The sequence below is a fragment of the Trichosurus vulpecula genome, chromosome 7, assembly GCF_011100635.1.
Source record: "Trichosurus vulpecula isolate mTriVul1 chromosome 7, mTriVul1.pri, whole genome shotgun sequence".
NCBI classification, from domain to species: Eukaryota; Metazoa; Chordata; class Mammalia; order Diprotodontia; family Phalangeridae; genus Trichosurus; species Trichosurus vulpecula.
The window spans coordinates 143,002,258-143,015,086 of record NC_050579.1 but is presented as its reverse complement, the minus strand read 5'-3'; the positions used below and the strand labels follow the sequence as shown (position 1 = coordinate 143,015,086).

Here is a 12,829-nt window from a genome sequence, read left to right as displayed (position 1 = left end):
TGACCACGAGGACTCTTTCTCCTGATCCTCTCTGCTTTTACTGGCTCCTCTACGTCTGGAAGACTATTCCTATTCCCCTTTGCCTTCTGATGTCCCTGGCTTCCTTCAAGACCCACCTCAAATTCCATTTTCCTCAAAAGGCCTTTCTCAGTTCTCCTTAACCTCCACTCCTACTGTTAGTGATTTTCCTTTGAGATTATTTCACATTTACTATATCTATATCTATATCTATCTGTCTGTCTATCTATCTATATATTCTTGTTTCTATATAGTTTTTTGCCTATTGTCTCCCCCCAAGAGAATCTGGCTTCCTTGAAGGCAGGGATTGCATTTCTACCTTTCTTTATATCCTCGGTTCTTAAAATGGTGCTTATACATATTAGGTGCTTAATAAATACTTGTTAACTGACTGATATCAATCTGTGATTCCATTGGTCTTGGCAATTTATAGCATGGAAACTACCTCCACTAAGGTAAAGCAGCAACTCTGCATTGGGACAACTTAGAGGTTAAATGACTTGCTCAGAGTCATACAGCTGGTACATGCCAGAGTCAAGGCTTGAACCCAAGTCCTGACTCCAAGTCCAGCCCTCTATCCAAACCCCTTCCTGTAATGGTCCCAGTCTAATTCTTCGTGTGGCAGAGCTCATGACTAGGCACCAACAAGCCAATGTGGGACCCTATCCCAGTTGCCCCAAGATTTCCTTATCTTGGTATTACCACAAGGATCTCCCCTTCCCAATGGTGGTGGACATTGGCCTCCCCCTCCTCCCTTCAGTTGAACTCTCCTGTATGTGAGTTACTTAGTTAGAATGTGAACATTTTGAAGGCAAGGATTTTCTCACTTCTCTAATTGTATTCCCAGAACTTAGCACATAGTAAGTCCTTAAATGCTTTTCCATTCCTTTCCACTACATTATGCTGTCTTTCTTGAAAACAATGAGTCATAGATAGAACCATAGCACACATAAATAATGCAATACAGGTAGAAAAAGCCCATATAATATGACATCTGTTTGGACTATCTCAAAATCCTCCTAACTTGACTCCTTATCTTACTCTTTCATCCCTTCAAACTATCCTATAATCCATTGCTAGAAGTGTTTTTTCAAAGGCATAACTTTCATCATGCCATTTCCCTGCTCAAAAATTTTTATCACTCCTGATTATTGTGCCAATAGTCTTAGCCCTAACCTTAATCTCATTTTCAAGTCCCTCTATGACCTCATCCCAATCTCCTTTTCCTGTCTTATTCCTTCATTGCTCCCCTTAACCCAGCCTACATCCTAGAGATAATGGATCACTTGCTATTCTCCAAACTTAGGCATGAACTTCTTTGTCTCCACCCTGTTCACTCTGCCTACAATGTCCTCCTTCTTCCAGTCACCAACTATTACAACTTTGTCTACCTTTCAAGATCTAGCCTAAATGCTACCTGCTCTATTTCACCTACTGACCCACCACAAAACTGGGGCCTACCCAGGTATCTTGCCATCTGCCCTGCCAGCTACATACACCCCCACTTTCTGCTTTCTACCTCTTGCTCTAGGAATATTGACAAAATCAATACTACAATTTTTGTTATTAAGGGTATGACTATTGTCTCTGGCCTATGTCTTCATTCACAATCCCTGTTGTTCCCCAAATCAAAACTCTTTAGCTTGGCTACTACTCTGCTATGTGTCCCATCTCCCTACCTTAACTGAGACAGAGTTAAGTGACTTGCCCAAGGCCACACAATTTATAAGTGTTTGAGGACAGATTTGAACTCAGGAAGATGAGTTTTCCTGACTCCAGGCCTGGTGCTCTATCCACTGCACCACCTAGCTTAATAAATACTTTTTCAATAATTCATTCTTTCACAAATTTATTTCATTTATCTATCTATCTATCTATTTGTTCATTCCATGAAATCTTCCTTGAATCTCATAGTTGAAAGCAATCTTTCCTTCTTCTGCGTTCTCATAGCTATTGATAACACTTTTCCTACAGGAGTTATTATATACCACTTCCTAGGCTAGACATATATGAGAGTCCTCTTTCTCTGTTAGAATGTAACCTCCTAGAGGATCAAGTAGAAGAGAAACAGGAGTGGATTTAGAGTCCCAGAATCTATATTCAAATCCTGACTTTTATATCCTATATTTTTATACTCTGTGTGTGTGTGTGTGTGTGTGTGTGTGTGTGTAAAACTTTAAGCAACTAACAACTTCCCTAAGCCTCAGTTTCCTCATCTGTGAAATGAAGGAACGAGCCATAAGTTTTCTTTCTACTTTAAATCCTCTAATCCTATGTCTTATTCATCTTTCTATCTGGTTTAGTGGCTAGCACATAGCCTTTAGGTGCTTTTCTGCTTTTATAAGTAGGAGCTCAGCAAATGTGATTTAATTTGAATTGAATTAACTTAAAGAAAACTGTCCTGGGTCTGGTTCTTGGATACCTTTTCCCCAGACCAAAGAAGATGAATTTGCCCAAGAGAAGAACAATCACTGAGGTGCAGAGTGATTTAAATGGCTTCAGGAAGGGCAGGAAATGGGTCTGTTCAGCTTGGAGAATATAAAAATTTTTCTTTGAACTAGAAAGAGAATTAGTCTACTCAATCAAAGGTGGGAGCTTGACAGCTCTTCATTTTGAACCACACAGGTGTACTGCCTACCCGCATCAGTAGGGAGAGGTTGAGGTTACGTTAATGTAACTTAGAAAGTTTTAGCCTACCTGCAGTGCAACAACTCTTAGAATGTTCCTAATAGCAGATTTTCCAGGTAATTTGTGAAGTTGATAAATATTATTATGGATGGTTCTTTTCTAGTACAGATTGATTTGCATGATTAAAAGATCAGGTGCTTCTTTGCTGTAAAGCAACATTAAAGGCAGGAGTATGTGTGTGTGTGTGTGTGTGTGTGTGTGTGTGTGTGGAGACAGAGAGAGACAGAGAGAGAGACAAAGGCAGACAGAGGGAGATAGAGCCAGAGAGACAGGGAGAGACAGAGGGAGACAGAGAGGAAAGATAGAGAGGGGAGAGAGAGAGAAAGAAGAGAGAATGAAACAGAGAGACAAAGATTAAGAGACAAAGATGAAGATACACAGAGATATATGGGGAGATGGGAGAGGGGAAGGAGAGAGAGAGAGAGAGAGAGACAGGGAGAGAGAGACAGAGCAGAGGGGAGAGAGGTAGGAGAGAGAGAGAAGGAGAGAGAGAGAGACAGAGACAGACAGAGACAGAGAGACAGAGATGTAGTATAATGGTAAAATATGCAATTGTTCTCTGTAGGTACATTTCAAGCCAATGAATTTTTTTAAAACCAACTCTTCATCTTTAGCTTTTCTACTTTTCTTTTAGAGTATTGTTCTACTTTTTTTTTAATATGAAGAAATTCAATTGTTTGTTGTGGGAGGGGAAGTGAGGGGCAACTGAAGAGTGGTCACAGATCAATGTATTTATTTAATGCCCTGTTTTCATTTGACATTGCAGGCAGGTGAGAAGGCAGCTCTTGATCATCAGTGTCTGTGAGTATTTGCACTGAGCCTCATGTCTTCCAATACCTGAGTTCTCTTGCAGATACTCATATATTCCGTTCCAACCCATTGATCTGAGCTGTTCTCAGCCTCATCCAAGTAGATACTTGCATAAATAGGTATTTGAAAGTAAAGGAGCCAGGGAAGATGAGTGAAGGAGTGTCATCACAGCCTGCCAAAGATCTAGAAACAAATGAATGTTGGAGTGTTTCCTTGTCCATATGTTGCCATCCTCCCCAGCACTTGTCAAAACGATTGGAAGTAGTGATATGGCATTAAAGCTCAAAGAAGATCCGGACACGTGATGAACTGAAGTACAGAATTAGTCAGACCTTATGATTTTCCACAGCTATCTGCAATAGCTCATCTTTGATTGCCAGCAAGCTGAATCAAGCAAGGTTTTTTGTTCTTGCTGTTGTTGTTTTCCTTTTCAATAACGTTCAGATACATTCCTTGAGCTCACCATGTCTTTTTGGAAACTCCAAACCCTTGCTTAAGCCTCACTATGGTCTCCAGGATCCAGTGAGAAGTATCATTTCCCTCTGAGTTAAGTACTCAGCTGCAGAGGAGTTCATGCCTCCCTTTCATTCTAATGTACCCCATTGGGTATTAATAGTGTTCAGATTTATTTTCCATAATTTAGAGGTTGCCTTATAAAATATTAAAATGCTTATTAATGCTTGGGAAAGTGGCTGAGACACTAATATATATTGCAGGCAGCACACTGCTGATGTTCAGCCGCATACTAATTAGCTACACACTCAAAGATACCCAAATTAGTTGCTGTTTTCATTGCTCAGATAGGAAAAGAATAAGAAAAAAAAGCCAGGCACATACTTTACAAACCCTAGGAGGAAACTCTCCTATTTATCTGGAGCTAGAGTCATATGACCTATAAATATATGAAATTAATAGTGCTAGAAAGGAATAGGGAGTACAGGCTCATGACCCTTCCTCAGGTAACTGGAATATAGAGAATTCCTAGTCTTCAGTCACCAAATGAAATAGTAATGAGAATGATGAATCTGGCTTACCTTTGGTAGCCCATGTGCTTATATTCTCCAACAATTCTAAAGGATTTATACTGTTTTCTTTCAACTTTATTACCTGGACTCTCACATCACAAATGGTGTGTATTTCCCAGAAGATGGCCTGATTTGGGATATTTTCTATGGCGATAAATTTATATTCTTAATCTTCAGTACTCCATTGAATCTGTGACCTTATTAATGAGGGATCCATCCAAACATGCAAGTTCTGTTCCATCTGTGCCTGCCTGTCCTAGGTGACTCTTGTCAAGGTCTTTTTGTAATTTAGTCACAGGAAGTCCATGATACATGCCTTTTTCTCATTCTCTTGACATAATGTGGATATCACTGGAGCATGTATACTGTTCAGTGGGCAATAGGACACTGGAAATTTAATCATGTTTTAAAGGTATAAAACATATTACCTTGGATTCACAAGTTACGGGTTGTTACAACCCAGAGGGAACTTAGAGGTCTATAATCAGTGACGGCTGTGATTTCTAGATTGCTGTTGTTCAGTCATTTTCAATCATTTTCAACTCTTCGTTACACCATTTGGGGTTTTCTTAGCATTTCCTTCTCAGCCTCATTGTAGAGATGAGGAAACTGAGGCAAGCAGGGTTGAGTGACTCATCTGGGTCATACCGCTAGTAAGTGTTTGAGGCCAGATTTAAACTCAGGAAGATGAGCCTTCCTAACTCCAGGCCTGGCATTTTATCCACTGGGCCACCTAGCTGCTGCAGGTACACAATCTAATTCACACATTTTGTATCCAAGGAAACAAAAGCCCAGAGAAGAGAAATGAGATCTCACAGTTAGTAAGCAATCCCTGAAGGGCTAGAATTCAGTCTTCTGACCTGCAGTCCAGTAATTTTACATTTCATTAGCCTAAAAGTCCACTCAATAGAGCAAAACACTCAAGAGAAGAAAATTATTTCACATGGCATGATAATATTCAATTCAGTAAACATTTATTAAGCAACTACCGTATGCCAGGCACTATGCTAATGCTGGGGATACAAAAAGAGGCAAAAGATAGTCTTTCCCCTCAAGGAGCTTAAAATCTAATGAAGGAGACAACATGCAAATAAATGTATATGAAGTAAGCTAGATGCAGGATAAATAGGAAATAATTAACAGAGGGATTAAAAGGGGTTGGGGAAATCTTTCCATAGGAGATGAGATTTTAGTTAGGACTTAACGGAAGCCAGGGAAGTCAATCATTGAAGTAAATGAGGGAGAATGTTCCAGGGTTGAGAGATAGGGAGAGAGAATATCCAGAACCAAGCAATAAAATAAATTTCTTGTTCATGGAATAGGCAAGATACCAGTGTCACTGGATTGAAGAGTATGTGTCAGTGAGTGAGGTGTAAGAGTGAAAAGATAGTAGGGGCTAGACAGGGGCGGGGAACCTATGGCCTCAAGGCCATATGTGGCCCCCTTGGTCCTCAAGTGTGGCCCTTTGACTGAATTCAAACTTCACAGAACAAATCCTCTCAATAAAAGGATTTGTTCTGTAAAACTTGGATTCAGTAAAAAAAAAAAAAAGCCACACCCAAAGACCTAGAAGGCCACATGTGGCCTTGAGGCTACAGGTTCCCCATCCCCAGGCTAGGATGTGAAAGGCTTTGATTGCCAAGCAGAGCACTTTGCATTTGCACCTGAAGGCAATAGGAAACCACTATAATTTAGAGAGTAGAGGAGTGACATCCATTGCTTTGTGAACCAGAAGGTTCTAGAAATGTTTCCAATACATTATAACACCAACATTCAAGCTAATAAGCAACATTAATCCAGACTAAGGAGACATTAGCCCAGGATTTCTAGATACTTGTAACTCTTTCTGGAAGTTTCTAAGAGGGTGTCTTAGGTTGTCTAGAAGAGATAGCTGTTTGCTTCACAGGACTTATGCAAACAGTCATGTTTGTACTCTTTCAATTACACTTTTCCAGAAAGAGCAAGGGAATTAGAGGGACACTACGCAAGGCAAAATGTATTAATTCTCGTGAACTGGAATTTTTGAGAGATAGACCTGAAGTTACATCTGAGAATTTTGTAATATCAGAGCCCTGGAAATAGCAATAGGACACATGGAGATATAACTAACTGATAAGATGCAAATTTCCATCTTGGGCTTGGGTATTCTCAAAAAGGGCAAAGCCCCCCAAAAGCCTTGTGATACCCCTTCACTATTCCCAGAGTAGGCTGCAATCAAATTCTTGGCAACAATCACGGCATTATTCATGCATCGGTGTGGCTAACAACATTATGTGAACAAAGGTCCTCTTCCCATTAAGCTCCCCCCTTAAGCTTTCCAAATGCCGGGACCATGTCATCAGAATTACATATATTAAGTATTTAATAGTTCAAAATAGGATAAAGTGTTTTCTACAAAACACTTAAGAAACATTTGTTTCTCAAATTTATTGAACCTAACTGAACAACATTTGTGAAAATTCTCCTTCTTCTCAACCAACAAATATGTTCAGTGTTCCACAAGCTGAAAAATCCTTCCCTTGACTCTGCTTCCCCACAAGTGAGCATCCTATTCTGCCATTTCAGTCACTGCTAAATATTTAGAAAAAAGACCTCTACACTCACTGTGCCCCAGGACTAGTAATTTTAGTTCACTATCATGTTGTCAAATGGAATGGAACACAACAAGTTGTCCAAATGAAGAACTGAGACTGGGGGAGAAAAGGGAAGGGCTTAAGCTTTAAAGGCAGTTTTTCTCTCTCCTCCTATCACTCAAACTTACATACAGTTTTGAGAGAATAGTGGGCTTGAAAGAATTTTGCTTGGATGCATGTCATATTATCCTCCCTGCCCCCACTCCAGGAGAATATAAGCTCATTTATGGCAGAGACTATGTCTTTTTTTATTTTATGTCTCCGAAGCATTGTGCCTTACATATAGTAGGTACCTCATAAATTTTTACTAAATTGAATTAATTTGTATTGAGCCAGATTGAATTGGATTGGATGGAACCAAGTGATTTCCCTGATTTGAAATCTATAGTAAAGATTGCTCATTGCATTAAATCCAAAACCTTTTGATGGCTTTCAAGGCTTCTCCCAAAAATATACCCATAGTTGGTATCTGCACTAAAATTTCTAGGGAGATATTCCATCTTCATAGAATAGGGTAAGTACTGTTGCATGCTGTTTACCCTGTCTTTTAATGTTAAAATCCATTAAGATGTGTTTGTGTTTCAGATGTCATCACCCAGAACATGTAGCTATAATACTTTTGTTTAAAGTGGCATTAGGTAAGAAAATTCCAGCCTAAGAAAATGTCCTGAGGCTAGATAGAAACTAGTTGAAATGGATGTATAGTAGGTAAGTGAAATAAATAACTCAGTCTTGGTGTTTATTTAGTCATTTTCAGTCATGTCCACTTCTTCATGACCCCATTTGCGGTTTTCTTAGCAAAGATATTGGAGTGCTTTGCCATTTCCTTCTCCAGCTAATTTTACAGATGGGGAAACTGAGGCAAACATAGTGAAGTGACTTGCCTAGAGTCACACAGCTTATAAGTGTCTAAGACCAATCTGAACTCAGGAAAATGAATCTCTGACAACTCCAGGCCTCATAGGCTATCCACTATGACCCCTAGCTCTCCCAGTACTGGTTTGGTGAAGAGAATCATATAGTTTTCCACCTGTAAGGATATGTGCTCTCTAATGACTATGCATTATTATTACCATAGATGGAAGTTTTTTAAATATAAGTTATGAGAAGACAGTATCCGATAACCTATAAATTTCCTATTCACTCCTTCAATAGAGGCTTAAATATTTCAAGGCATGAAATCTGCTGTGTGTACAGGGCATACTTTGGAGTGTTGATCCCAAGGAATCATTATTTTTATGATGTACACTAAGGATTTGTTTTGGAGATTTGAAGGCAGGGTGGGGGGGAAGAAGGGAGGAGCAATTTTCCCCTTTTAAACCCTGAGGTTTTTATCGAAACTAAAGGGTAAACAAGATGAAGAAACAGGAAATTTCATCCTCAGTTTTTTCTCATTTGTGCAGTTTCTTCCCCCCTTCCAACCCCTTCCCTGAATATTTGTTAGAGAAGCACTGCCCCCTACTGTAGACATTTGTGTTACACACTAGAGAAAGGGAAATCTTGAATCACAAGATTGAGAACTGGAAAGAACCTTAGAAACCATTTAGTCAAAATCTCTTATTTTACATGTGAGGAAAGTGAGACCTAAGAAATGAAGTGATTTGCCAAAGGATGCATCAACCAGGATTACCAGTCTGGCTAAATTTTGGCTAAATAAACTAAATTTCAGTTAAGAAAAAAAATATTTATTTGTTATATTTTTATTTATTCATAGCCTTCCCCCCCCCCCACACACACACACATACCCACCACCTGCTTAAGTGAATTAAAAGCATATAGTCAGAGATTTTCACTGTGGTAGATGATGCAGTTATGAAATAACCACATTACAGAAATTAGGTTTATAACAATTCTTAAAGATCATCTACTTCAATGCCAGCATCATATAGATGAAGAAACTGAGGAGGCCCACAGAGATGAAGCAACTTGTTTGAGGTCACACAGAAAGTTTGTAAAAGGGGCAAGTTTCCCAACTCTCATTTAAATGATTTTTCTGTTAGGTAATACACTTGCCTTCAGAGGATTGTTCACTCAATTGAGATTAACCAGTTGTTTTTGGTTAAATGCAAATACAACCTTAAGACATTAAAAACTGACCCTCTTAAAGAAGAAGAGACAGTTCAGCTTGAATAAGATTCCAGACAACAAGGTTAGTTTTAGAGAAAGTGTGAGGACAAAGTCTTAGCATTGCAGCTCAAGAATGGAGAAACCTGAAAAGGGAAACACACGCCCCCTGCTGGTTCAGTCGCTTTTCAGTCATGTCCAACCCTATGACCTCATTTAGGATTTTCTTGGCAGAGATGCTGGAGTGGTTTGCCATTTCTTTCTCCAGCTCATTCCAAAGATGAGGAAACTGAGGCAACAGGGTGAAGTGACTTGTCCAGATTCATGCAGCTACTATGAGTCTGAGGCCAGATTCAAACTCAGAAGACTAATCTTTCTGACTCCAGGCCCAGTACTCTATCCACTGTGCAACCTAGGTGTAGTGCAAATGAGATACTCACATGGGCCTATTAATGGATGGGAAAATCTTCAAGCTGTATTAACATTACACTAGGCCAAATGGAATGGAACACAACAAGTTATCAAAATGAAGAACTGAGACTGGGGGAGAAAAGGGAAGGACTTAAGCTTTAAAGGCAGTTTTGCTCTCTCCTCCTATCACTCAAGCTTACATACAGCTTTGAGAGAATAGTGGTAGAGCCTATTATATTTTTTATTATGGTCATTTGACCATAGGGGAGGCACTTGAAATACTCTCTTGTGGGAGGACAAAATGAGATCAAAGAATAGGAACCGAGTTGTCAATAAAATGGCTTTTGCAGCCTCAAACCTTTTATTTAGAAAGCAGGTAGGATATAACTTCTGCATACAAGGTACAGTCTATTAGATTATTGAAAAAAAATTTGAAACATTCAGGATTAAGTGATTTGCCCAGGGTCACCCAGCTAGCGTCTGAGGCTGTTTTGGAACTCAGATCCTCCAGACTCCAGGGCTGATACTCCATTCACTGAGCCACCTAGCTGTTCCCACTGAGATCTTTATTATTGATAAGAACTAGCATTTAAAAGGTGTTTTAAAGTTTACAAAGAACTTTAAAAATGTTCTCATCTTATCTTCACAATGACCCTGGAATGTATTATTCACATCTTGCAAATGAGGAAAAGGAGACATAGAGAGGTTAAATAACTTGCCCAGGGTCACATAGCTAGAAAATGAAGCCAGATTTGAATTCAGATCTTCCTGCCTTCAGGTCCAGTACTCTTTCCACTGCACCACCCAGCTGCCATTAGGTGTGCTTTGAACGTTTAGGACATGAACAGAGTTACTCAGAAATGACTGGGGAAAACAGATGGATCAAGGAGACAGTCGATTTCCTTTAAAATTTCAAACAAAACAGTCTGAAAGAAAGAATTGATTTTCTTCCATCTGAAAGAACTGTCATACAGTTAGGACATGTTAATCCAGCCATGCACATAGCTAAGTCCACTATCAACAAAGAAAAAAAACACAAGAGACAACAGATTTTGTGGGTGATTTTAGCTTAATTTTGGTGAGAAAGTTGTTGGGTCTTGAAGATAGTGGAGATAATTTCTTCTCTCTGGGCAGGTAATCTTCAGCACAGCTAGCATTCATCACTGAGTTCAGATGCAATTGATGGTTAGGTAGCCATTCAATCCCAGTTAAATATCTATCCAGTAATACAGCTACATCTCTTCTCCTTTGTGTTCTGTTCCCACAGTTTAATCTTTTGATGTGGAGAGGGATATGGTTATAGTAGATTTCCTAGCCTTGGAGACAAGAAAATTTGGGTTCAAATTCCTTTTTTATTTAATTTTTAATTTATGCACTTAAACAAGCATTTCCATAACATAGTACAATAAAAAGATGATTGCATATGAAGCTGTAAATCTATTATGCACAACTTGCTTTTCCTTTTAAATTTACAACAAAATTATCCTGTAATTTTTTTAAAATTTTCTTCCCTAATGTTCTCTCCCCCATTTGTAAAGCGAACTCTTTTTGCTCAATTGGTAGCATGTGAGCTAAAATTGGAAATATACAGAGAATATTAGCATGGCCCCTCAGTAAAGGACAATGAACATATTTACGAAGTATTTGATTTATTTTATAAAAGCAAATTGAAAGGAAAATAGAAATTATCTTTCAAATCTATGGATAGAGAAGGTGGAAATGAGCATTTATTAAGCACCTACTATGTGCCAGTCATGGTGCTAACCAATTTACAATATTATCTTATTTGATCCTCATAACAACCCTATAGGGTAGGAACTATAATAATCCCCTTTTTACAGTTGAGGAAACTGCGGCACACAGAGATCAATTGACTTGCCCAGGGTCACACAACTAGTAAATGCCTAAGGATGGATTTAAGCTTCAATTTTCTTGATTTCAGGTCCATACTTCTGCACAGGTGAAGAGTTCATGACCAAATAAAAGATGGAGAGGATCACAGAACAGAAAATAGAAAATTTTGATTTCATAACATTTAAGAGGTTTTTCACAAACAAATTCAATATAGCTAAGTTTAGAAGAGAAATAGATAATTGGGGGAGGGGGAGAATCTTTGCAGCAAGTTTATCTGATAAAGGTCTAATTCTCAAGATATAGAAGGAATTGATTCAAATTCACCAAAAATAACAGTCATTTAACAGTTGATAAATGGTCACAAGATAGGAACAGAAGTACTTAAGGGAAGAAACCCAAACCGTCTATAGCTATATAAAAATTCTTCAAATCATTGACAATTACACAAATGAATGTTAAAGCAATTTTGTAGTCCCACCTCACAGCCATCAGATTGGAACAGCTAACAACAACAAAAAAAAGATTTTAGAAACAGGCACATTGATGTATTGTTGATTAGTGAATTGGCCCAGCCATTCTGGAAAACAATTTATAAATATGTTCCCAAAGTTACTAAACTCTGTGTACCCTATCACTACTAGGTCAAAACCCTCAAAAAGTTCAAAGATACAGGAAGAGGTCCTATAAATACATCCATCCATTCATCCATCTATCCATCCATCCAACACATACATTATATATGTGTGTTTCTTTGTGTGCATGTATATATAAATATACATACATATACATATATACATACACATACATATACATATATATGTATATATGTGTATGTGTATATATATATATATATATATATATATATATATATATATACTTTTGTGGTAAAGAACTGGAAACTAAAGGGGTATTTATGATTTAGAGAATGATTGAACAACTTATGTTATTTGGCTATAATGAAATACAATTTTGCTAAAAGAAATTAAAAAAGCAACAGTTCCAGAGAAACTTAGGAAGACCTTTATGAACTGATACGGAGTGAAATGAGTAGAATCAGGAGAAGAATTTATACCATAAAATCAATACTGTAAAAATTAATAATTCTGAAAAACTTAAGAATTCTAATCAATGTAATGCTTATTCATGATTCCAGAGGACTGAAGATGAAGAGTGCTGACCACCTCATGACAAAGGTGATAGACTAATGTGCAGAATGAGAACAATATTTTGCACATGACTTGCTTGACTGGTCTTACAGGATTCAAAGGTGGGGCTTTCCCCCTTCTTTCAGGGGCAAGAAAAGCAAAAAAGAAATGCTTAGCAACA

General features: G+C 38.2%; 1 non-coding gene across 1 annotated transcript; it reads left to right on the top strand.

Annotated features, from left to right (window-relative positions):
• Positions 1-11,197: 11,197 nt before the first annotated feature.
• On the top strand, positions 11,198-11,304 carry LOC118858918. The gene has a single exon (XR_005011031.1). It is a non-coding gene; the product is annotated as a U6 spliceosomal RNA (small nuclear RNA).
• Positions 11,305-12,829: the final 1,525 nt, after the last annotated feature.